The 27,500-nt window shown below is 38.3% G+C and overlaps 1 long non-coding RNA gene across 1 annotated transcript in view; it reads left to right on the top strand.

Annotated features, from left to right (window-relative positions):
• The window catches only part of LOC138143582 (uncharacterized), a 91,308-nt gene that overhangs the window by 47,482 nt on the left and 16,326 nt on the right, over nucleotides 1-27,500 (top strand). Inside the window, exon 3 of the long non-coding RNA XR_011163735.1 lies at nucleotides 18,475-18,548. This is a non-coding gene — a long non-coding RNA (uncharacterized lncRNA). The remainder of the gene's footprint in view (nucleotides 1-18,474; nucleotides 18,549-27,500) is intronic.

The raw sequence follows: 27,500 nt of genomic DNA, 5'->3' as shown, positions 1-27,500 counted from the left end.
ACCCTGGCCAGTCACTTAAATTCTGCTTGCCTCAATTTCCTCATCTGTAAAATAAGGATAATAATAGCATCTCCTAGAGTTGCTGTGAGGATCAAAAGATGAGATGTTTTAAAAATACTTTGCAAACCTTAAACTGCCATCTAAATACTAGTTATTGTGATTACCTAAGACTAAGACATTTTATCAAACACAATGGGGTTTACTATAGGCAAATTTCTCATTATTACCATTGGTCATGGTTCAGAGTTTTGAATTTCATACCTCATGTCACAATAACCTAGTGAAAATGAGTCTTGGTGACAAGACATTACAGAGTATGTTAGAGGAAGAGTTAGATTTCAAGTCAACCAACCTGGGTTCTAATAAAGTTCTACCACATACAACCTATGTGACATTGGGCAAACTATCAAAGCTAGCTAACACTTTGATTGCTCGTCTCAAAAATGAAGGGATTGGATTAGATGAGCACTAAGGTTTCTTTCATCTCTAAAGCAATCATCATGTACATGTTGCTATTCCAATGTTGCAATTTTGGATAGTTTTTTAAATCTGATTTTGCTTCAGTTTTTTTTCCACCAAAAAAAGGATCTTTAGACTATAAATTATAAAACAAAAATGACCGAGAAGGAAGTGAAACTCCCAAAAAATGGTGAGGAAAGAGTAAAAGAGAACCTAGCTTCTCCAGTGAATTTGTTTTAATGTAAATATTATAGCTTAGTGTGCTAAAAAATATGGTGTAAGTGATGCTTAAATAATGTCAGACATCTTTGAGGAAGCATGGAACATGGACAAGGTGCCAAAGGATGGGGGACAATAATAACAGTAATCGTAGCTAACATTTATATAGCACTTAAGGTTTGCAAAACACTTTACATATATTATCTCATTTGACCAATCAAATATTCTTCCAATTAAAAAAAAGGCAATGGACTTGGTATCAATTCCTAGCAAATGTCTGGAACTCATTATTAAATGTATGCTTTTTTTGGTACTTTAGAAAAGAAGTGGTCATCAGCTCAAGCCAAAATGTGTTCATTGGGAGTTATTTGTGCCCTCCCAAATGGAGCAATGGTCAAAGGACATGAACTGATAATTTTTGTAGGAGAAATGCAGGTGGTTAATAACCACATGAAAAGACACCTTAATTCCATAGCAATAAGAACTATGGAAATTAAGAATGCAGAAATTAAGAAAACCTTAAGATAGTATATTACACCTATCATAATTATGAAAATAGACAAAATCCAGAAAAATATCAGGTTAGCATTGGGTGGGAGGGAGGGGGAGAAAGGCTGATACACTGTAGGTGGGGCCATAGACTGTTGCAAATGTTTTGGAAAGCAATATGACAATATGCAATAGGAGTCATAAAACTGATGATAGTGTTTGACCTGGCAAGTCCTTTGCTAGGATTTTTATCCTAATAATATTATGAAAAGAAAAAAGGATCTACCTCTACAAAAATATTCATAGCTCTTTTATTTATAATGAGAAAAATGGAAACGATCTTTATGTTCAATAACTGGGTAATGGCTAAAGAAATTATGGTATATTGATGTAAATTGAACATTATGATACCATAAAAATGATAAAAAGTATAAAAGGAAATAAGCATATATATGTATATATATGTATATGTTGTGTGCATATATGAAGTGATACAAAGTGAGATCAGAAGAAACATATCTATAATCTCAACTCAAATGGATATGAGATCTAATCAATATGGCTATCTCCTCCACTGATGGATATTTACCCATCCTGTGTGATCTCATTCATGTCTACTTATGGTTTCACCACAGAGATCACCCAACATTTTGGGAGCTTTCCTCACTTTCTTTAGACATTATGAAGATATCAAAGGAGCACACAAGGACCACGCATTTTCTTTCACTGTTGCCCCATAACCAACCCATCTTTTCACTCATGAGTTTCTTTGATGGCATCTGCCTCACTTCAAGCCACACAACATGATATATGCATGGGGACAGCCCTTGTATGTGGGGCATTGCTACATGTGGGTCCTCCCTCCATTAATATGTGCATAGGATATACCTCGTTGGAGTGAATCTTTGGGGAAATGTTTTGCTTTACTGAATCAGATATTTTTATGGTTAACAAATAAAAAGCATAGTAGCATCTAATATTCTTTGCATCTCTCTGTCAATTGTGTGCAGATAGAGATGTGATCGATTGTAGAACATCGCTTGAGAAAATCTGCCAGTTCCCTTTAGATATATTCATTAAGAATGCCCTCAATACATGTATAGATTATTCTCATAAAAATTTTATATACATAGGAAAGTAGACAGATGATATGGGTCAGTAGTTATTAATTCTTTTCTCAGTCACCTTTTTTGGAGCTAATAATAAAATTTTTTTCTGTGCCTTTGGTGTCTGCCCTTCAGATATCTTGAGAATTGATGGCTCACTGTCTTAAAAACCATGTCACCTCAAGCACATACCTCCTTTGTGTATACTTGGTCCAGTCCAGTTGCTTTTCATTTCTTCTTTCCTTCAGTTTTTCCTCTTCTTCTGTTAGCACATAAGGGGCTGTGATATTCAAGTCCAAATGTGGTAACTCCTTTGTTTGTAAGGATAAAAAGAGTCTGTTATGAAAAGTTTTTGAAGGTCTTTTCTATCTTTACTCAGTTTATTACCCTTAAATATTCTTGGGATGACTTTGCTTAAATTGATCTTTTTAAGCTTTTGTTAAACCAGAGGTTCTTAACCCTTTTTGGGTCCTGCACCCCTTTGGTGGTCTGGTGAAACCTATAGACCCCATCTTGCAATAATGTTTTTAAATTCAGAAAATAAAATACATATTATTACAAAGGAAAGGCATATTGAAACATCATTATCAAACTATTAAGTTCATAAACTCTAGGTTAGAAAATCCTATAAATTCTCCATCTCTACAGCATTTTGCTTTTTTTGTGAAATCATAATTCTGTAAATCTTTTTCTTCCCCTTCTCCTCCTCTGACTGGGTCTCCCTATTTCACCCAGGCTGGAAACACAGTGCCCAACCCCATTACTGATAAGCATGGGAGCTTTAACCTGTTCTGTTTTTCTGACCTGAGTTGGATTGCCCCTCCTTGAGCAGGGGCCATCCCACTCCTGGAGGCTCTCTGTATTGATGTCAGTCTGAGTGCAGACAGCTTTAATCCTATTACAACTCAAAACCCTCAACTCAAGTGATCCACCAGCCTCTGCCTCCAAGGTACCAGAGATTATAGGTGTACACCATCATTCTTCTCCATAAGATCTTTCAAACTAGTTTATATTCTAAACTGGAGTTGCCTTTGGCAGCCTTAACACTCTGCTTAGCAAGTGCCAAGTGTTTTTGTTTTTGTTTTAGAGAGACATTTTTTAAGCTCTTTTGGTCTCCTCATTATAACATTTGATTTATACAGATTAAATTTATTTTGTAATGATTGTAATCATTGTTGTTGTCCTTTCCTTTCCTCTACCCATAGACTATAACTATGTAATTTTTTAGATCGAAAGAAAGTAGGATTTTATACTGGCTTGGGAGAGGACAAAAGCTTTTTTTTGCTTCTTTTGTTATTTGTTAATTCATTTGATTATATACTGTTAGATGCAAAGGATTTTGTGCAAAGTTTTATACATTATTTTATGTATTTATTTTATTACTTGTTTCCATTAGTGATTATTAAATTTATAACATTTTAAAAAGAGTAAGTCACATCAGGAAAATCTCATTTTCTTTTTTTGACAGTTACAAGGCACAGAAATTCTATAAACATCATATACTTTATTTTAGCAAGGTATTTGACAAATCTCTCACAGTGTCCTGTTGAACAAAATGAAGAAACATAGACTCAATAGTATAGTCCTATAGATTCATAACTGATCGAGCAACCAGCTCTAAAAAATATTGATTAATATATTAGTGTCAGCCTCGTATTGGCCTTCAGTGCTCTTTGCAGAGTCCCATTTGTTCAACAATTTTATCAATGGCTTAGATGAAAAATAGATGGTAGTATTATCAAATTTGTGTCCATAAAGCTGGGAGGGATAGCTTATATGTTGAATGATAGAATCAAGAGAAAAATATATGTCAGCAGACTGGGTCAAATCTAATCAATTGAAATGCTATGCCAAATCTAGTCAAATGAAATCTAATATGGATAAACATTAAATTATTCACTTAAGTTCAGAAAATCAAGTTCACAAGATGGTAGAGATTTGGCTAGACTATAGTTTGTATAAAGAAGTCTGATTTTTAATGGTCTTCAAGCTTAATATAAATCCACAATGTACGCAAAAGAGTTAATGTCCTTTTAAGCCATATAAAGTATAGTATCTGGAAAAGGGGAGGGGATGGTCCTTCTGTAATTTTCCCTGGTCAAGTAACATTTTGAATATGATGTTAAGTTCTGGGCATCACATTTTAGGAGGGTCATTGGCAAGCTTGTGAATATATCCAAGCTAATTAGAAACCATGCCACATAATGATGTTTAAAGCAACTGGGAATGTTTATCTTAGAGGATAAAAAAAAACTCAGAGGGGATAAAATTGTTGCCTTCTAATATCTGAAGGATAGTCACACAGAAGAGGGATTGAATATTCTTCTCAGGGTCAGAAAGAAAAATCAAGGTTAGTGGATGGAAGTTAGAAATAAGGCATTTTCTATTGGACAAAAAGGAAGAGCTTTCCAATAATTAGAGCTGTTCTATTGGAGAAATCAATCCATTAGCAAGTATTTATTAAGTATGTACTATGTGCCAGGAATTGTACTAGAAAAGTAAAGAAGAAGGAAGAAAGGAAGCAAGGAAGAAGAAAGGAAGGAATGAAAGAAGGAAAAAGAAAGGAAAGAAGAACAGAAAAATAAAAAAGAAAGAAAACAGAAGGAAAGAAGAAAAAGAAAGAAAAAGAAAAAGGGAAGAAGAAAGAAAACCTAGAACTTTCTAAACAGTTTATTAATAATAATAACAAGCGCACTTGTATAGCACTTTTAAGGCATGCAAAGCACTTTACAAATATTATTTCATTTTATCCTCCCAATAATTTTGGGAGAGAGGTGCTAGTATAACCTCCATTTTACAGATAGATGCAAACAGAGGTTAAGTGACTTGCCCAGTGTCACACTGCCAGCAAGTATCTGAAATGAGGTCTTTCTGATTCCAAGTGCAGTCAGTTCTCCATATGCTGCCTCACCTAGCTGCCTCAAATGATCTCCCATCAAGTGATCTCAATTATTCATATCAAAGAGCTTCATTAGGACTTGTACCATATTCAGAAAATCCACAGCAAAATTCAGTTATAATCATTGATTTTCAGCAAACATATTTTCACCTCATTTTTCCCAAGATCTTTTTGCCAAAGGAGCTGAGGTCACTGGGAATCTTTTAAGATTACAGTAATCATAATGATGAAGCATACTGTCCGCCTCCAGAGGAAGAACTGATATTGTTTGAATACAGACTGAAGCATGCTATTTTTCCCTTTCATTTTTTCTTTTATTTGAGTATTTTTGTACAGAATTACTAATATGGAAATGTTGTTACATAATTGCACATGCACCTATATCTGATTGCTTATCATATCAGGGAGTGGGAAGGGAAAGGAAGGAGGGGTAGAATTTGGAACTCAAAATTTTAAATAAAAATGTTTTTTAAAAGATTACAGTCATCAGATCCAGTGGAAATTAAGGCTGGATGAGATTCAGAAATGTTAAATGACTTGTCTAAAGGTCAGTCAGCTGGTAAATGGAGCTGGGTACAACATAAACCCCTACCTTATATTTCCAAGTCCAGTTCTCATACCACTACACCATGCTGCCATATTGCTTAAAGCTGGATCCAAAGTATATAGTATAATTCTTTCACAGAGAAGCTTTTGCTCATCATAGTTAAAAGGCAGGATAAAAGTCTCTTAGGAAGGAAGTTTCATCATAAGGAATCTGTGTCCAAGGCATTCATTTTATTAGAATAGAAAAACTTGAGAGAATTGCCAATAAATTTTCCAGGGGGAGTTTCCTAGGAACTGGGAAGGAGTATTGTCATCCATCTGCTTCTAGTCATTGAATCAATTCACTTGACAGTTAAAAATGTGCCTTTTGCTCTGAGATGAGGCATTGAAGGGCTCAAGTATTTAATCTAACAGTGTGAATGTTGGATTAAACATAGAGGTTGTAAGGAAGGTCTCTTCTAGACCTCATTCTGACCATCAAGGAGGAACAGGTTGTTGAAAGAGAAGTGATGAGATCTCTGGGGATAAGTGGCCCCTACATCTTATAATTTATGATAGAGAAGAAGAAATCTGAGCATGGTCTGATATGTACTCTAGGTTTTCAGAGAGCAGATTACAAAGAAAAAGGAAAATAAGGATCTTATGGACTAAAATTTCATGGATGAATTCATCCCAAGAAGGATGGGAAGATCTGTCATGAAATTAAGACATGAAGAGAAACTATATATATATATATATATATATACACACACATATAACACACATATGTATATGCATATTTGTGTGCATATATGTGTATGTGTGGATATATATGAAAAATAGGGGAAGCTCTCTAAAGAGACCAGTGTGGACACATAGGAAACCCGTTGGCCAGCTATTTTTAATATATATATGTATGTATGCATGTATGTATGTATGTATGTTTGTGTGTGTGTGTAAGGGGTAAAAATTCTCCCTCTGCAGGAATATTTTCCTTACATGGGCACTGTGAAGGAAAGGAAAGGTGGGTTAGGCTAGGATAACTATTCAGGATGTGATCTCCGCTAAACTACCTGGCGCTGCTTTGATCTGAAGATGCTCCAGCTCCCCTTTCTCCTTCATTCCCTTTCATATATCTGTGCATATGGACTGCCTGCCTGGACCCTTGTAAAATGGGCAGGATACTATTTGGGCAGTCCTGGTCTAGCCTGAAGACCCTTTCTACCCCCCAGAGTTGGTGAGAACAGAATGGTCAGGCTTTCCTGCAACTTCCAGACTTGTAGTATGTTGGTCCAAGTTTATCTCTTCCTGTTTAGTCTAGGGTTAAAAATGCAAAGATTGTCATAATTCATCTGGTTCAGTTGCCATATGCCCATTAAGATTCTAATCTTTGCAATTTCACATGACCAACACAGACAATACACTCAAATTATAGGTTAAATTTACTGAATGGAATTGAAAATAAAAGATAAAATAGTTAAACTCTTAAGCGCTGCTCAGCTTTTCTGGAAAAACTGAAATCACTACTCCCCAGCAATTGCAGTCACTTCCACTGTGAGCTGAATTCTCAACTTCACTACTGCCAAAGGTGCTAGTGTCCTCACTGTGGTAGTGACTATGTGTCATTATAGACATGCCCAGAGACTATTTGCAAATGAACGTTATCAGGTATTTCCTCCCTTCACCCATTACCTACTTCACAATGAAGAGAAATGGAAAATTCTCACACCACATCAGAGAGTGATCCCCATCTAATTCCATCTGAGACAGCAGTTTTTTTGCTGGACAGTTGCTAGGTGAACCCTTCAGGGTTCTAATGCTCACTGGAGGCTCTGATTTCTCTGACAATGTCCTATGCTGCTCTGGTGCCCCTACAAACTCATGCTGTAAACTTACTTTCCATGCTGTATTTCAAATGTGTAGTCCACATCCTCCTCTGAGCCTTATTTAAGAGGCAGTTGGGGTTAAGTGGGTCACATAGCTAGTCAGTGTCTGAATCTAGATTTGAACTCAGATCCTCCTGACTCCAGGGCTGGTGTGCTATCCACTGTACCATCTAACTGCCCTTCTAAGCTATTTTAAACACAGACTGAATCTGCATAAAATTAAAAATAAATGTATAGAGATGAAAGCAGAGGCAGGTAACTGAGGTTGTGTACTAGAGTGTTGTCTTATAAGACTAGCACCTTTGTTCAGAATGAGTTGAGGTTGGGGATAAATAATGAAGGTAACAGAAAGAGTTGTTAAGGCCATGCAGGAGTCGAGAGGAAGACAAAAGAAGGGATAGGGACACATTTAGGATAAGCAGGATGGTAATAGTAAGTGACAAGAGAACTGCTCAATTCATTTTGCTTCTGCTTTTTTCCTACCAAAGTGAGTGATTTTTTTAAATGGGAAAAGACAAGAAAAATAGTTAGTAGGGAGTAGTTCTTAGGAAACCCAAGATAAGCAAGGAAATATTAAGCAATCACCCAGTTTTCTTCAATGAGTACAGGTCTCCAGACCTGGATAAACTCCTTTACAGAGTGGTGAAAGAAAGATTGCTGAGTCACTGTTGGCAATCTTTGGTAAAATCATGGAGAAACAGAGAGGTGCCACAGGTTTAGAAAAGGGCTGGTGTTCAGATTAAAAAAAAAAAGGACGAGTAGATAGAATCCTGCAAACTATAAGCCAGTGAATTTAGCTTTAATTTCCTGAAATTTTATAGGGTATGTTATTAAAGAGAAGATTATTGAGTGTCTTAGAAAGGGGGCAGTGATCACAAAAGAGCCAACATGGTTTTGTAAAGAACAAACCATGCCTGAGTAACCCTGTTTCCTTTTTTGATAGATTTAGTAGGCTGGTGGTTAAGGCCAACGTTATAGGTAACATTTATTCAGATTTCAGCATAATATTTGACAAAGTCTCTCTTGGCATGCTTGTGGATTAGATGGAGGGATATGGATCAAATAATGATAAGGTGGGGTGCATTTGCAAATTGTTAAATGAATGGATCTAAAAATTAGAATTTAATGGTTTGACTTCAATTTCAAATTTGTGGGAGGATTGGGCATGTCAAACTATCTGTCCTGTTTAACATTTCTTTTCAATGACCTGAAAGAAGACATAAATGGCATGAAGCTGAGATTACTTACTATATTACAGAATCAGGATCTAAAAAGATGGAGATAGGAGGTAGCTAGGTGTCTCAATGGATAGATTGGTGGGTTTGGAATCAGGACTACCTGAGATCTAATCTAGCCTTAGATACTTATTGTCTATGTGACCCTGGCCAAGTCATTTGACTTTTGTTTGCCTTGATCCATGGAAGAAGGAAATAGCAAACCACTCCAGAATCTTTGCCAAGAAAACCCCATAGATAGTATGGTCCATATGGTCATGAAGAGCTCAATTGAATGACAAAACAGGTTGGGAAAATGGACTTAATCAAATATGATAGAATTTAACAGAGATTAATGTAAAGTCCTTTCTCTGAGGTAAAAAAAAATCATCTTCACATGTATAAGATATAAGAGGCATAGACAACAGATAAAGACCTAGGGATCTTAGTGGACTCACAAGCTCAATATGAATCAATAGTGTGCCATGGCAGTCCAAAAAGCCAATGTTATCTGAAACTGCATTCGTGTTCAGAAGTATTATATCTGCTATACTCTGTCCCAGTCAGACCACAATGAAGTACTGTTTCATTCTGGAAGTTCCATTTCAGGAAGGACATCAATGAACTGAATAAAGTCCAGAAAGGAACAACTAGAATGTTGAGTAAACTCAAAACCATATTTTATGAGGATCAGTTGAAGGAACCAGAGATTGCTTAAAGAAGGGATGTCTTTAAGTATCCAAAGGGTGATCACATGGAAGAAAAAGTAGACTTTCTCTTCTCAGCCTTAGAAGGCCATACTAAGAATAATGAGCAAAAGTTGTACAGAGACAGATTTAGGCTTGATATCAGGATTAAAATTTTTTTTCAACAATTAGAGCCATCCAAAGCATAATGAAAAGTCACAGCATCCCCCTCACTAGGGATTTTCAAGCAAAAACTCAATGACCACTTCCTGGAAATTTTGTAGAGTGGATTCTCAGTCATGATTGAAACATCTTGGACTAGATGGCTTCTGAGGTCTCTTCTCAAACTAAAAATTCTATGAATCAAAAGGTTAAACCAGTTGCACATCCTCAGTAAGTTACACCAAGGACATGGCACTGAATTACAATGGGGAGCTGAGATTTTGTACCAACAAACCATTTAAGCAGTACCCATATTGTACAGCAGGTCAATTCAATGCTGTTCTTGGTAGAGGAAAAGTCTCTGCCAAATTTGACCTCACTCTATTTATCTTATCCATTTCATCCTTGATGCTACCTACGACTGACTGCAGTTGTCAAAACAGCCCTCACTCATTGAGGGGAATTCCAAGGAGGATTCTTTAGGTCAGCATTTAGTTTATCCCTGGAATTTTCTGGTACTCCCTAGAGACACTGCTTGTTACCTAAAATTCTGGGTGTGGTACCATATTTTGATAATGTCTAAATCGTGAAAATAACAGATTAACTTGCAAAAAACATTTCAGGGAATCTTATTTTGATAAACAAGATACTCAAATGGAGAAAGAGAAATATGAAACTGAAACTTCTATTGTTATTTTCTTAGTCTAATTGATCAATGTTGCTGGTATTTGACCCCATGGAAGATAAGATAGGTGTGCTATACAAACTCCAAAAACAAAGCAAGAGCTTCAAGTCTTCTTGGTGCTAATTTTTGTCTCTGGATGCCATGAAGACAGCACCATCCAGTTTGTACCTGGTATGGTGACCTTGCACCTGTATTTATGGCTCTATTAACTACCAGACCACTTAATTAGTAATTGACCATCCATGTAGTCCCAGTTGGAATTGCTAAGCACTATGGGAATAGGACTGCTAACAATGTGACCCAGTTTATCAGCAGGATTTAGTAACCAGCCTATTCACCTGTTGGCAAGTTGTCTAAGAACCATATGGTAGGAGCAACAGCTACTCAACATACCCTAGCCTCTTTTTTCCCTAAAAAGACCATGAAACCATCCTTGAGACTTAACCGGTCAAAGAGAAGTTCTGGACCAGTCATATGACATCTTGATCACTGAAGGCATAATAAGCCCAGTAGAGGAGCCAGGCACTCCTCAGACTTGACATACTCCAATCTCCAGGTGCATCATTGTGACAAATGTGGAAGACAGAAAATTGCTCTCAGGTAGGTCAATGTTGTGTTTTTGCTGAAGATCCTTTCCATACTATTGTGCCATAAGAAATGATGAATGGAATGTTTGTTGTGCTATAAGAAATGTTGAAAGGAATGACTATACTGTGATCTTCTTGAGAGCATTTTCATTGTATCTCCAGCACTTAGTACAAACTTGGTACAGAGTAGGTTAGTAAGAAATACTTATTGATAAACTGACTCATTTCAGTGAAACCTACAATGACCTGATGCAGAGTGAAGTGAGTATAATGACAACAATTTCTACAATAATAACATTGTAAAAACATGCAACTTTGAAAGAATCAAGAAATATGATCGACATAATGACCAACAATGATTACAGAGAACCAATGATGAACCATGCTATCCACCTGCAGAAAGATGAGTGATTGACTCAGGGTACAGAGTGAGATTTTTTGGGATGTGACCGATGCTAGCCTGTGCATATTTGTTACAAGTGTTTTTATTTTTCTGTTTTTCCCCAGTGGTGGGGAAAAGGGTAGTGGGAAGGAGAGAAAATCAGAATTTGTTCACTGAAAAATAAGCTAATTTAAAAAAAATCACTGAAGGTGTTTTCTATGTCATCGTTAAGTAAACTTTTCTGAAGTATTACATGGTTTACGAGTCTCTTGGTTTGTTCCAGTCTTGAGTATGAGCAATCAGATCTGCTTGTCAGTCCAGAACAAATCAGAAGATTGTTGTTATCCATTACTGATTATCACCTTTATACACCTGGTCACCTCGATTGTCTAACAATGCCCCAGGAGATGAAGAATGGGATCCCTGCAGCTGTGGGTGACCTGTTCTTCTTCTCTATTGTATGAGCCCTGTGTTTCTTCCCCATGGCTTTTGGTCACTGGTATAGGACAGAGTTGTTTTGCTTATGTTTCCTGGAAATTAGGGTCCTGTCATAAGGTCTATGTGTACTATTGAGGGAAGACAATTGTCTTATATTAGGGGAGTTAAGACAGTTCAAAAACTTCTTTGAGGTAGAGAAATTTACAACCTCCTCTTTCCTTAATAAGAGTAAAACTGAGACCATTCAATTTCTACCTCATAAGATCATTGGATCATTTCTCTAGAGCTCAATTGGACCTCAGGGGCCATCTAGTTCAGCCTCCTCATTTCACAGATGAGGAAACCAAAGCCCAGGGTGGCTAAGTAATTTGTCCAAGATCACACTGGCAATAAGCATCAAAGGTGGGGTATGAACCAAGGCCCTTGACTCCTGAGCCACCCTCTCCATTACACAATGCTGCCTCCTCTTGTTTCTCTTCATCAGAAGATACCTGTCATTGGAACTCTTCATTGACTACTGGAAGGGGTATTCTGTGATATTAAAGTCCTTGACATGATGATATCTGTTGGAATATCAAGCAAAAATTGGCTTCTGAGTCTTTGTTTGTATAATGTGATAAACATAAATCACGGGGTTTTGCTGTTTGTCTATTAGTTTTGCCACTGATGCTTCACTTTATGGTGTAGGAGCTGCTTGCAGCGGTGGGGAACCTGCGGCCTCTAGGCCACAGGTCATAGGTTCCCCACCCCTGACTGCCATGCTTAACCGAAATATGGCAGGTGGTGCTGACCTACCACCCATTTAGAATCTCAGAACGAGAATATTCCCAGAACATAATGATGTACAAATCAACAGAGCTCTTGTTGTTGTTAGTGAATCGAGAAACTCCACAACTTCCTCTATGATGACACCTTATAACTTTCTATTGACTCCTAGGTTTAGAAGACTTTTCCTTTTTTTTTTCTTTTTTTCAAAGTATTTTTTCCTAGGGAAAAGTCACACTACTGTCCTCATGTGGAATCATAGATTTAAAGCTGGAAGGTACATTATCTTACCCTTCTTATATTACAATTAAAGAAACTGAGGCTCAGAGATTGATTTTTTTTCACCCCAAATCCAGTGTTCTTTCTAACTACATTATGTTGACTTTATTGATCAACATGTGATCATAGGCCCCAAAAAGTAAAAAGATTTAAACACGTCATATAGCTTATTTGATTTAAAAATGGTTAAAAATGTGACATTAAAGGTCACAATTTCAATCCAGACAGAAGCCACAATAGAGATTGTTGTGGGGCACCTGTGGAAGTATGTTTGCCCTCTCTGATATAGGAGAAAGGGCCGTGTGTTTAGAGTCAGAGGCAGCACAATTCAATGGAAAGAACATTAGATTTCAAGTTCAAATCCCTGCTCTAGCACTTACTACCTGTGGGATTTGAAAACACCTTTATACTTTTGACTACTATGTCTCTTCTTTGACAACGGTCTACTTTTACCTTAATTGTGTTTAAGAAATTTAGGAATTGTCAGTCATTTCAGTCATATCTGATTCTTTGTGACCCTGTTTTGGGGTTTTCTTGGCAAAGATACTGGAGTGATTTGTCATTTCCTTCTCCAACTCATTTTACAGATGAGGAAGCTGAGGCAAATAGGGTTAAGTGACTTGCCCAGGGTCACACAGCTATTATGCCTCTGAGATCAGATTTAAATTCAAAAAGATGAGTCTTCCTGACTCCAGGCCTGGTATTTTATCTATTATACCACCTAGCTGCCCTTAACTGTGTTTAAGAAATTTGGGAATAAGAATCTTATTTGTGAGGCTATTGACCTTTATCATACCTAGGTTAAAAGGCTAGAGGAAATTACTAAGGATGCCTGGGAAAGGATTTTTGCCATACAATAAAATCTGTTAGGCTTCTCATTTTTCAACACATTGGTCCATTTTAAATAAAGGTATCAGTCCTGCTAAATTACTTTGGGGAAATACTGAGATTTGCCTCAACTCTCTTCATCCAGACTTATAAGAGGCCTTATAAAACAACCAGTTATATGATATAGATCTTACTCTTTGCTTTTACTCTTTGCTCATTTTTTCCAACAAATCAGTTTTTTCTGGGAACTATGGAGCTGGGCCAAATTGGGTTCATGCCACTAAATGGTGAAGGTTTCATCATTCAAGATTCAGAGCACAAATGGATCTGTGCGGCATCGCCATGTTGATTAACTGTGAAAGTGTTCCTCCAACGTTGGCATGACAACAGCAAAGTCATTAGAAGTATCCCTGCTGGGGTTATCTGGGGTTGTTCTTTTGGTAATGTCTCTCTAGGTCTCAACAGAGCCATTGAATGAAGGAAGCAGTGATTCTTCTCTGTTCAATATCATCGATGAAATGAAATCTTCTGTGTTTTTACACAAAATAGCACAACACTGAGACTATCTTACAAGATAGATCATAGAATGTTTTGAAATGTAAGATATCTTTGAACTCATCTGGTCTAATCCTTATTTTACTGATGAGGAAAATAGGGCCCAGAAAGGGACACATATGAGGTCATAGGGTCACAGTTAGGACTAGAACTCTAATCTTCCTTGACAAGAAAAAAATGGTGGGGGTGTGGGGGAAGAAGGGCAGCAAAGAGAAGGAATTATGGCAGTAACACATCATGTTCTGCCAATAATAGCTAGCATTTATATAGTACTTTAAGGTTTGTGAAGCATTTTACATGTATAATATCTTTAGGCCCCCACCATAATCTGGTGAAGCAGATTCTATCTTTATCCCCATTTTACAGATGAAGAATTTGACCATAGGTTAAATGACTTGCTGTGGTCACACAGTTAATAAGGACTTGAACTCACTCCTTGTTGGCTCTAAGGCCAGTACTCTGTCATTGTGCCATGTAGCTGCCTTGTATGACATAGAGCAAATCACTTAACCTCTCTGAGCCTCAGTTTCTTCCTCTGTAAAATGATTTGAAAAGTTTCTTCCAATTCTTGAATGACCTTAAAAAACATCCAGAACTGGTCCTGACTTTGTCACAAAGTAGCTACGTCATGCGAAGAAAGCCCTTAATGTCTTTATAACTCAACTTTTCCCTCCCGAAAAGTGAAGATAATGCCAGACTTCTCAAAAAAAAAACCAACTAGTCTTATTAATTTCACTGGTCTCCTTCATTCCCATAAAATTCTAAATGCCACAGTGACTAGGACAGTGGTGTCAAACTCAAATACAAAGGGGGCCACTCATCCATAGATGAGGACCCCTGAAGGCTGCACATTTACCTAGTTTAAAAAGGTAATATTAATCAGTGAATATTTATTAAGAGAATACTACACTGTGAAATAAACTTAAGATTAAAAAAAACCTACTATGTGCCGGGGACTGTGCTAAACACTGGGGAATGCAAAAAAGAGATAAAAGACAGTGCCTGTCTGTATGCAATTTTCAATCTAATAAGGGAGACAACATTCAAATAAATACAAAGCAAGTTCTGTGCAGATGGATCATGAACAGAGGGAAGGCACAGGAATTAAGAGGCATTAGGGACGGTTTCCTATAGAAGACAGGCTATATTATGTATGTTTAATTTTGTTTATTTTAAAAAAATATTTCCTAATTACATTTTAATCTGGTTCAAGCCACCATAGGGATTGTTGCGGGTCACATCTGGAGATATGTTTGGCATAAAGGACCCTGTATCTGGAGTCACAGGACTTAGATTCAAAGTCAGTCTCTGACACTTATTAGCTCTGTCACCGATGGGGTGGGAAGCCTCTTGATCTCTGACCACCTGAAGAATGAGTGGATTAGACTCGATCAGGGGTGGGGAACCTGAGGCCTTAAGGCCACATTTAAGGACCTAGGAGGTCACATGTGGCCTTAAGGCCTCAGGTTCCCCACCCCTGGACTAGATGCTCTCTAAGTCAGTTGGGAAATAAATATTTATTAAGCACCTACTATGTTCCAGGCGCTATGCCAAAACTGGACATAGAAAGAAGAGCAAAAGAGAGTCCCTACCCCCAATAACTCGCTGTCTAATGGGAGATGCACCAGCCAATGCCTTTGCACAAACAATCTACGTGCAGGATAGACGGCAGATTATCCAACAGAGGAGAGGGAGAGCACTAGGATGAAGAGAGACCAAGAATGTCCCCTTTGGCTACGAATCTCTGGTCCCTTTACGATGACAACAGCTGACATTTATATGGTAGTGTAAGGTACACTATGCAATGCCCTCTACATAGAGTATGTCATTTGGTCCTCCCAGCAACTCTTTGAGGCAAGACTGACAGGTGTTACTATTCTTTGAGTAAATAGACTTAGAGGCCATTCAGCTTTTTACCCATGATCACACAGTTAAAGACGTATCGGAGTTGGATTAAGAAGGAGGCCTCTCTTGACTACAGGCCCAATTGTCTTTCCACTATGTCATGCTGCCATGATACCTTTACCAAGACAGCATTTCACCTTTAAATTCTGAATCAATTTTTCCCAAAGTGTGAGAATCATATATAGGTATAATTAATTTTCCATAAAGCCTATATCAAGCGATCATAAAATTTAATTCACAGGAGTTATAGCTATAAGGGTCTTTAAATATCATCCAATTCGACTCCTTCATTTGACAGATAAGAAAACTAAAATCAGGAAAATTTAAGTGAACTTAACCAGCATTCACAATCATAATAAGTAGCAGAGAGGTGGAATTAGAACCCAGGTCCTCTGACTTCAAATCTTGCTTTCTTCCTATTAAACCACCCAATTAGACATACTTAATAAGCACCTACCACATACCTAATAATTACTCATATGTTTACTTTGTTGTTGTTTAGTCATGTCTGACTCTTCATAACCTCATTTGAGGTTTTCTTGGCAAAGATACTGGAGTGGTTTGTCATTTCTCTCTCCTGCTCAGTTTACAGATGAGGAAATGAGGCAAACAGGGTTAAGTGAATTGCCCAAGGTCACACAACTAGTACATGTCTGAGACCAGATTTGAACTCAAGAAGATGAGTCTTCCTGACTTTAGGCCTGGCATTCTATCCACTGTGCCACCTACCTGCCTGTATATTGTCTTAGAAGAGTAATTTTATATATGTATAACATAATTCCTAAATTAGATTGTAAGCCTCTCAAGGGCAAGAGTTACATTTTATCAACAGCTCGAATCATATCAGCCAATATTTATTCAGCACCATTCTAAATGCCATAGGAAATACCAGGAGTGCTGAGGTAATGCCTGCTCTCAAGGACTTAGAGTGTAGCTAGGGAGACAAGACATTTGAAGAGTTAACCAAGAAAATATTTTAATATCAGTTCCAGACAATAGTAGGTGAGATGCCAAAAGGTTCTGTGATTAATTGTCGACTGAGTCATACAGAAGAGAATTGTGCTATTGTGAGAGAGAAGAAAGGTTACAAACTCAGATGGTTATAGGGAAGGAGGGCTTTGAGCTGTCCTGGGGTAGAACTTGAATGGGTGGTGAGGAAGTACAAGGTCATCCTCAATAGACAGATTTTTTTTTCTTCTGAGAGGCAGATAGGTGGTACAGTGGACAGAGCACTAGTCCTGGGGTCAGGAAGCCTGAATCTAAAACTGTCCTCAGATACTGGCTATCTGTGTGATTCTGGGCAAATCATTTAACCTCATTAATACCTGTAATTAATTCTTCTCTCTTTTATTTGAGGGGTGAAGGCAAGGCAGTTGGGGTTAAGGTGACTTGCCCAAGGTCACACAGCTAGTAAATGTGTCAAGTGTCTGAGGTCAAATTTGAACTTCAGGTCCTCCTGACTCCAAGTTCGGTGCTCTATTCACTGGGCCACCTAGCTCCCCCTAACTAATTCTTCTTTTGAAGAGTTGCTGTGAGGACTAAATAAGATGTCACTTAGCCTCAGTTTACTCAACCGTAAAATGGGTAATAACTCCCAGGGTTGTGAAGATCAAATGAAATAATGCTTGTAGAATGCTTAGTACCCATAGTAAGTACTTGATAAATGATGATTCTCTTCTCTCTTTCTCTTGCTCATGTTTTGGTGTCTTTTATTTTTATACGACTAGCTGGCATGTTTATAGTACCTATAGTATCTAAGACTTCAATAGCTGGTATATATACATACATACAGATAGAGAGACAGACAGATAGACAGACAGACAGATAGATAGATGGACACAGACAGACAGACAGACAGACAGGTAGATAGATTAGATAGATAGATAGATAGATAGATAGATAGATAGATAGATAGATAGATAGATAGGTAGATAGGTAGGTAGGTAGGTAGTGCCTATAGTACCACAACTGGAAGGTAGTGATAAGAGTGCTGGACCCAGAATCACAGAGACCTGAGTTCAAATATGACCTCAGACAGAGCGTTACTAGCTATGTGACGCTGGGCAAGTCATTTAACCCAATTTACCTGAGTTTCCTCATCTGGTCATGAAGAGTTGGACATGACTGAAATGACTGAATAACAACAACATGTAGTAGCTACTATGTATCATCTACTGTGCTAAGCACTTTACAAATATTATCTCGTTTGATCCTCACAACAACCCTGGGAGGTAGATGTTATTATAATCCCCATCTTACAAATGAGTAAACTAAGGCAGTCAAGGGTTACCCAGGATCACATGGCTAGTAAGTGTATGAGACCAGAAAGAAGTAAGGTCTTCTGGACTCCACACATGGCCCCCTAACCATTGTACTGACTTCATCTTTCTTCACCTTCTCTTTAGGAAAAACAATACTAATATACTTGGGCGATATCTCCACAAAGGGAAGCAGGCCTGAATAATGGCTTTTGAATCAGGTAAGTCTGGGATTTTACCTCTGATTCATTTGTGTTAGCTGGATGACCAGGGACAAGTGACAAACTCTCAGGGCCCTCAGGCAAGTTTTTAAGAGCAGGAGTCACAGAGAGGTGCAGGTCTGCATCTGTGAAGGGAGTCCTCACAATGGAATTCCCTACACTGAAAAAATCACAGTCTAGGCCTACCCTATTACTCCCCCAAAGTCTATACAAACTGGATTTTACAAAGAAAATGGTTTAATTTGGTCAAACAATCATTTATTACTCTTAAAACAATTTATTGATTTCCATCAAACAATGGTTAATCACGGTGGTTACTGCTACCCAGTTGTTGGTTTTTTTTTTAATAACCAGCTGTTTGAATGAATCCATCTATTGTTTTCTTCCCCACCTCCTTCCACCTCCCTCCCTACAAGCCTGTCTGAGCTGGTAGACAGAGCTTACAAACACTTCTTGCCTAATACGCCGTTGGGTGGAGATAGCAGGTCTCAGCATTATCTGAAGGCTAGCTTGGTCTCTGCCTCCTGCCCCTGAGAATAATTTTATCCTTTACACAGACTCTATTGGTCCACTATTGGTGGATAGGTCCTCCAACCTATCTGCTGCCTTTGCTTGTGGTCCTCCCACCCCTACCCCATGGCAAGTTCCTATGTATTCCTGCCCCTCCATTTCAACTCTGACTGGTAAAGGCAGGAACAACAGACCTGGGTGCTCCTGACCAATTACCTTGAGGGTTTAGCACTGAGGGTCCTGGGGGCTCTCATTCATTAAGCCTACTGTTTACTATCTTTCATAAGGAACTTTGCTCTCTCCACATCTTACATTCCTCGGTCAGCCAGTAAGCAAACTGCCCTGTGACAAGACTCAAGGAGAGGGGTTATTAATCACAAGAGCTAGAAATAAATAGAGAAGCGAACAAAATCATTCCAGCTCTCCTCAAAACAGGGGGTAGTGATAAAGAAAAAAAAGTTGATGTCATACAAAATAGGACAAATGGGTAGGAACAGACATGTTATTTTCAAGCTTCTAAAAGGATATTTATTATTAACCAATAAGAGGGGGAAAAAACTACAAAACCATACTTGATAGAAGCCCTTTGAAAGGAGATAAAGGTGTATTTTGCTGCCTTGTGGTTTTGAGTCCTTTCAGTCTGTCTTTCTCCAGCTGGGTTTATAGACTAAGGTCTGGGGACTGCGAATGTGTGTTTGTTCCAACTGATACTGGACCTGTTTTCTCTCCACAACGAGACTTTGTTCTTTTGTTGAATGAGGCCAGCAGCATTGTGATTGCTTAAGAAAGGAGCAAAATACATTAGGAAGGAGCTAAAAGTGAAATGATGTTTTGCTTCATGGGGAGGGGCTCCATATACTGTGCATTAGAATAAGTAGTGATGTTTAAGTCAGGGTCAAGAGAGAAAAGGCCTCATTCCCTAGCCTGATCTGCTTCTCAAGTGACCTTCTTCCCTGGGCCATTTGAAATCATGTTGGAGTTGGGGGGGTGTCTAAAGGAATTATAGATGGTAATGTAATTGGCCCAAGGTCTGAGATATCTTCACACCAGATGATATACAAAATGCTTAGCACTGTAGCTGGCACAGAGTAGGCTCTTAATAAATGCTTATTGGATTAGATAAGACAGGGAGAGAGCAGATCATTTCTGTCATTTGGAAATCCACAACAAATAAGTGAATTCATTTGCTTTCCCAGATCCTGAAAGGAAGGGAAGTCCTGGCATTCCCCTCACCCATGGGCTTGTTGGACCAGAAAGACCCTGCTAGGATCCCTAAGGACTGCTTGGGTTTGACGAGAAAGGGCCCTGAGGTGGAAGGGAATACCATGGAAGAATGTTACCTGTTTTTTACACTAAAACCCTGTGGCAATCAGTTCCTTGGTGGTGAAATGGGAGATACCATGAAGGCCTGGGAAGGGAAAAAAATGTAGTTAAGTACAGAGAAGGAAGGAGAGCATAGTCACCTGCTGTGGGGTGTGCAAAACTCAAAAAACAGGTTTTCTCTTGTAGGCAAGCTGGCAGCCAGGAGAGGTGCTTGGGAGGCACAAAGGTGAAAAGAGCTTCCTGGCCTTGTGGGAGATTAGGTGGCGTGGGAGCCAGGAGGAGCCCAGGTGTGGCACATTCCCCCTAGGGGCAAGGGAGGCTTTGCTGGCTGGGCTCAAATGATGGAGACAATCCCAGGGAATGAATGATTCAGTGTGAAGGGCACAGGGCTATCCCCTGGAGAAAAAGTGACTTGTATGTTGATGATCTGAGCAACCACAAAAATATGGGACTCATGCCTTGCTCTGAGAGCACCCAGGGCTCAAGAGACTTGGACTGCCTAGGAAGCAGCTTAAGGAAGGTGGCCTAGTTACACAGTCTGGGGTGGAGTGGGATGGGGGAGGGGACACACAAAAGCATTCCTGCCCTGTGTCTGCTCATATATGTCATATATGACAAAGGGCGAGTATTGAGAAGTCCACAGTATGTGGTAAGAGCCTTGGACTAAGTGTTAGGGGATCCCTGAATTCAACTACCACATTTTCTACTTACTGACTACAATAATAACAACAGCAATAACAGCATTTATTTAGTGCTTTGAGGTTTACAATGCACATTACATATAGCATTTCACTTGCTACAACAATCCTCTCCATTTTACAGATGAAGAAAGGAGACTCAAGGAAAGGAAGGGACTTGCCCAGGGTCAAATGACTAATAAGTTTCTGAGTAAGGATTTTAACTCAGGTCTTTCTGACCAATGCTTTCTTCCACCATCATACCTAGTTGCCCAATCAAGAAAATGAATCAATCAGGAAATATTTACGAAATATCTACTGTGTGCAGGCACCATTCTAAACAAAACAATCCCTTCATTCAAGCAGCTTATGTTACATTGGAATGTATGGCCATGAACAGATCATCTAATCTTTCTGAGTTTCAGTTTCCTCACCTGGAAAACAGAGATAATACCTGTTATTAGGAGCAGAATGATATTGGAAATAGAGTGTTGGCCCAGGAGTCAATAAAAACTGGGTTCAAGTCATGCTTATGCTAGATACTGACCTCTGACAAATAGGGGTTGTGTGATCCTGGGCAAGCTTAACCTCTCTGTATCTCAGGCACCTTGGTAAAGCTCTGAACCTAGGAGAACAGTCATAGATCTTCACTGGCAGGAGTAGTGTTACTGGACTTTCCCGACACGGATAAATTTCAGGTTTGCACCAAAACCAAAAACCCTGTTGTGATAGGAAGAACAACTCACACTTATATAGTGCTCAAGGTTTGCTAAGTACTTCACAACATTATTGTTATTATCACAACATTACTGTTACTCCCATTTTAGACATGAGGAAACCAAGGATCCTAGGCCAGGTAGGTGCTGCAGTGGAAACAGTCCTGGGCCTGGTGTCAGGAAGACCTGAGTTCAAATCTGTCTTCAGATACTTACTAGCTGTGTGACCCTGGGCAACCCTAACCCTGTTTGCCTCAGTTTCCTCATCTGTAAAATGAGTTGGAGAAGGAAAGAGCAAACCATTCCAGTATCTTTGACAAGAAAACCCTAAATGCGGTCATGAAGCATCAGACATAACTAAATAACAACAGAAAAGGATCCTGGGGACTAAATGACTTGCCACAATCTGGTTCCAGGTTCAGTGTTCTAGTCCATGAAATAATAGATAACATTTATATAGTGCTTTAAGGTTTACAAAACATTTTACATTTATTATCTTGTTTTATCTTCACAACAGCCCTGTGAGGTAGGTGTTACTTATTATCCCCATTTTACTGATGACCTAAGTAGCCACAAGAGAGGTTTAAGGGACTTGTTCACGGTCCCATAGCTCATGTCTGAGGTGGAATTCATACTGAGGTCTTCCTGATGCCCAGCCCAGTCTTCTATCCACTCAGATTCATAGCTACATACAAAAACATCTATAAAGTGCTTTTAAAGTACAATAACACTAGCAGTTACTGTTATTTCTTCATGCCAGAGAATATACAAAATGCTTTGACTATAATAAAAGTGGTAGGCCTAGTTTGCATTTATTTATTCATTCTAATTCAAGATTTTATGTGCCGTTCATGATACTTCCTTCCCCTCCATTTCACTGCCATTTGGGAGCCTCTTTCCTTATCTGACTGAGGTCAGGAGAAGAAAATTCTAATTGCATTGTAGATTATGCTAATGTTTGTTCACAGAAAATACAAATGTGACCTCTGTGCCACCCAAGTGTCCTTATGGTAGAAGAGAAGGGGATTGGGAAAGAAGGGAAAAGGATAGCAGGAGCTGTGGAAAATTTTTGGAGTTTTGAGAAAACCTATATATTTTAAATGAATGAAGAATCTGTGAAAAGCAGAAATGACTTAATGGATCTGACCTTTGGTGCAAACGTCAAGAAAATGGAAAGCAGACTTCTCCCCAACCTTCTCCCTACCCCCATTCTTTTTTTGTTTGTTTTTTGGAGGTCAATTGGGGTTAAGTGACTTGCCCAAGGTCACACAATTAGTTTTTGTGTTAAGTGTGTGAGGCTGGATCCGAACCCAGGTCCTCCTGATTCTAGGGCCGGTGCTCTATTCACTGTACCACCTAGCCGCCCCACTACCCCTATTCTTAAACAACCCTAGCTGTCATCCTGTATCTCTCCTTGTCTTCTAACCTCCTTGAGAGAGATGTCTACAATAGGCACTTCCACTTCCTTTCTCCCATTTCTTTTTTTAAATAACTTTTCATTGATATTTTCTTTTTCTTTCGTCACTATCACATCTTTCATTACTTACCTCAAGTATCCCTCCACCTTCCCCTCCTCAAGAGCAAGCCCAAATAACTGATATTTTTTTAGAGAGGAAAAAAAGTACAATAGATCAATACATTGAAAAAGTCCAAAACTACATTCAATGTGTAACATGTGTGGACCTCCCACCTCCACAAAGGGGTAGGTTGGGGGTATCTTCTCTTATCTCTTCATTTGAGTTCCACTTGATCATTATAATTTTGTTACATTTACTTTTGATTGATGTGTCATTGTTCTCTTCACTTACATTGTTGTGGTTAATGTGTAAGTTGTTTTCTTGGCTTTACTTACTTCACTGTGCATCATTTCATATTGTTCTTTTTATGCTTCTCTGTATTCATCACACACATCATTTATCATAGACAAAAAATAACACAATTTGTTTAACTATTCCCCAGTTGATGGAATCTACTTTATTTCTAATTCTTAGTCATCATAAAAAAGTGCTGCTATAAATATTTTGGAGTATAGGGGGACTTTTTGTTATTGATGTCTTCCTTGGGCTATAAGTCCATAAGTCTCTGGTTCAAAGAGTATGGACATTGTCACTTTATTGGCATAATTCCAAATGTTTTCCAGAATGGTCACATTACTTCTCAGCTACATCTACAATGTGTTTAGTGTGCCTATCTTCCCACAACTACTCCAACATTTGATTGTTGTTATTTTGGAGTCATTTTTACCAATTTTCAGGGTGTGTTATTTTGATGTGCATTTCTCTTATTATTAGTAATTTGGAGCATTTTTTCACAAGGTTGTGAATACTTTTCAGTTCATTTGAGAACTGTTTGTTTATATCCTTTGATCATTTATCTATTGGAGAATGGCTATTATTAATTGTTATATGGCTTAAATACCAGACCTTAGAGAAATTTTTTATATAAAGATTTTTTTCCCATTCAATCACTTCCCTTTTTATCCTAGATGCATTAATGTTGTCTATAAAGAACCTCTTGTTTCAAGCAATCAAAGCTATCTACTTTATCTTTTGTAATTGCTTTTATCTCTTTATAAGAATGCATTTCTTACCCCATAGCTGTGAGAGATAGATGATCTGTTTATTTCCTAATTTTTAATAGTATGATTTTTAATGTTAATTTTAATTTAATATTAATGTATCCGTAGAATTATGTATCCATTTAGAATGTATTGGGGTGTAGTATGTTCATCTAAGCCTAATTTCTGCCAGTCTGCTTTCCCGTTTTCCCATCTATTCCCTAGGTAATATAGATTTCCACTTTATCAGAAACTGTTATTGAGTTCTACTGTTTCTAAGTCTCCTTTGTCTAGTCTGATCCACCACTCTATCTCTTTTTTTCTTTAATCAATACCATATGGTTCTGATGACTGCTGCTTCATCCCATAGTTTGAGGTCTGGAAGTCCTATTCCACTTGTCCTTACTTCTTTTTGTAATTTCTTTTGACATTCTGGATCTTTTATTGTTCCAAATGAATTTCTTGCTTGGTTGTTAAGCTTACTGCAATCTGGCTTCTAACATCATTATTCAAGTGAAATACTTCTTTTCAATATTGTCAGTGATCTCTTAGTTGTTAGAGCTAATGATCTTTTCTCAGCCTTCTTCCTTCTTGATCCATCTGCAAGTGTTGATGCTGTTGGAGTATCCTCTTCTCCTAGATGTTCCCCCCTCCCTATGCTTTCCTTACACTGCTCTCTCCTCATTTTCCTTTTATCTGATCTTTTCCTTAGAGTCCTTTGCTGGATTTTTATCCAGGGCATGCCCATCACCAAGCCATCCAACACTTTCTCATGGGTCCTCTTCTTCCATCTATACTATCTTGTTGGGTCATCAATCAGCTCCATTTCTCAGTTCTTATCTCTATGTAGATGTTTCTCAGATCTATATATATATTATTCTCTCTCCTGAGGTCCAGTTACACATCATCAACAGTTGGTCATATAAAAATTGAGTGTCACTTAGGCTTCTCAAATCCATTAAGGTTCAAAATAGAAATTGTCTTTCCCCCAAAACCCTTTCCTTTTCCCTAAGATTCCCATTACCATCCAAGGTACCACCATTTTCCCAGTCTCCTAGGTCCAAAATCTTAGTGTTATCAAGTCAACAAGTCATTTATTAAGCCCCTGTTATGTTCCAGGCACTGTACTTAATAAGTGTGTGTTGACTGACTGGTTGAATACTTTATATTATAAAACCACAAGTCTGGATTCTCCCTCAAAAAATCACCAAGTGGTAAAATATGGAAAGTTAAATTCTTTGATGTGTGCACACAACAACAAGATTTCCAAGAAAAGGGCAACTCATAGTTACAGGGAGCCTCCTCCTCAGTCCAACCTCTACCCCACATTTAATTTTCTAAAAACTTACTGTCTTTGTGGAATCACTGTATCTCACAGAATAAACAGCTATATAAAAGACTCACTCCAACCCCAAACATCCCATGATAAAACTATAAATTCCGTTACTATTTCCCTACTTTCAAGTACTGTCAGCTTGGCCATAATTAGAAAACCCCATAAAACCATATCAGCTCTGTCCTACTCCCCAAGCATGGGTGTACCCAAAGGCATTGTTCTAAGCTCTCCTTTCTTTGTCTGTGGATTCATCCATCATTTCTTTACAGATTGTTCACAAATCTACATGTCCAAACCTTTTCTTTCTCCTGAGACTTAATCCCAGTTCTCCAAATGCCTTCTGGATGTTTCCATTTAGATGTCCCATAGTTAGTCAATTAGCATTTATTAATCACTTACTTTATGTCAAGCATTGTGGTAAATGGGAAGGGAAAGGATGGAAGAAAATAAGCAATTATATGACTCCTACTATGTGCCAAACACTGTGCTAAACACTTTTAAAATATATATATATTTTAATTTATGGGATAAAATAAACATTTCCATAGTATAATAAAAAATGATTGCCCATGAAACTGCAAATCCATTATGTACGATTTGCTGTTCCTTTTAAATAAATGATAAAGTTATCATGTACATTTCTTTTTTTTCCTTTTTTTCCTCCCCCCTCCACCGTAGAGATGGCTACCATTAGACCCAAATAACATCTAATTTGATCCTCACAACAATGAAGTGGGTGCTATTATTATCCTTATTTTACAGTTGAGGAAACAAATCCTCTTAAATTCTGGGGACACAAAGGAAGGTAAACAACAATCTCTGTTCTCAAAGAGCTCACAGTCTAATGGAGGAAATAACATGTAAACAGCTATGTTCAAACAAGATACATAGATAAACCTCAACAACTCTCACCTGGAATATTGTGACAGCTTCCTAAATGGTCTCCCTGTATCCAGTCCTTACCCTCTCTAATCTATCCTCAACACAGCTGCCAAAATGGAGTTCCTAAAATATAGGTCTGACCATGTCACTTCTCTGCCCAAGAAACTTCACTAACCCTCCAGTACCTCTAGGATAAAATTCAAATCCCTCTATTAAAACCAATCATAATCTGAATTCATCCTATCTTTCTAGAGTGATTATACATTACTTCCTCTTTTGTACTCTATGCTCCAGTCAAACTAACCTGTTTGCTGTTCCCCACACATAATATTCCATCTCTGGTGCCATTTCATAGGGTGTCCCCATGCTGGAAATTCTCTTTCTTTCCTCTGCCTCTGTGAGGGGAACTCCTAGTTTTCTGTAAGGCTCAGCTCAAATGCCATCTCCTTCATAAAGCCTTTGCTGATTACCCCAATTGTTAATGTTCTAAACTCCAAATCACCTTGTACTTATTTTGTACATGTTCAGCATTTATTTATTTCTGAACATATATGCTGATAGAAGAATGTAAGCTCACTGAGGTCAAGAACTCCCAATTTTGCATTTGTATCCTTAGTGGCTAGTTTACTGATAAAAGTTCAAAGTGTGACCAAGAAGGAAATAGACTTGGGGGTAGGGGAGGAGAGAGAGAGAGAGAGAGAGAGAGAGAGAGAGAGAGAGAGAGAGACAGAGAGAGAGACAGAGAGAGAGAGAGAGAGAGAGAGAGACAGAGAGAGAGAGAGAGAGAGAGAGAGAGAGAGAGAGAGAGAGAGAGAGAGAGAGAGAGAGAGAGAGAGAGAGGGAGAGAGAGAGAGAGAGAGAGAGAGAGAGAGAGAGAGAGAGAGAGAGAGAGAGAGAGAGAGAGACAGAGAGAGAGAGAGACAGAGACAGAGACAGAGACAGAGAGAGAGA

The sequence above is a fragment of the Petaurus breviceps genome, unplaced genomic scaffold, assembly GCF_028583685.1.
Source record: "Petaurus breviceps papuanus isolate PSGF00001 unplaced genomic scaffold, PetGlider_PUasm1.0 90650, whole genome shotgun sequence".
Lineage (NCBI taxonomy): Eukaryota > Metazoa > Chordata > Mammalia > Diprotodontia > Petauridae > Petaurus > Petaurus breviceps.
This window is presented reverse-complemented; position numbering and strand designations above follow the sequence as displayed.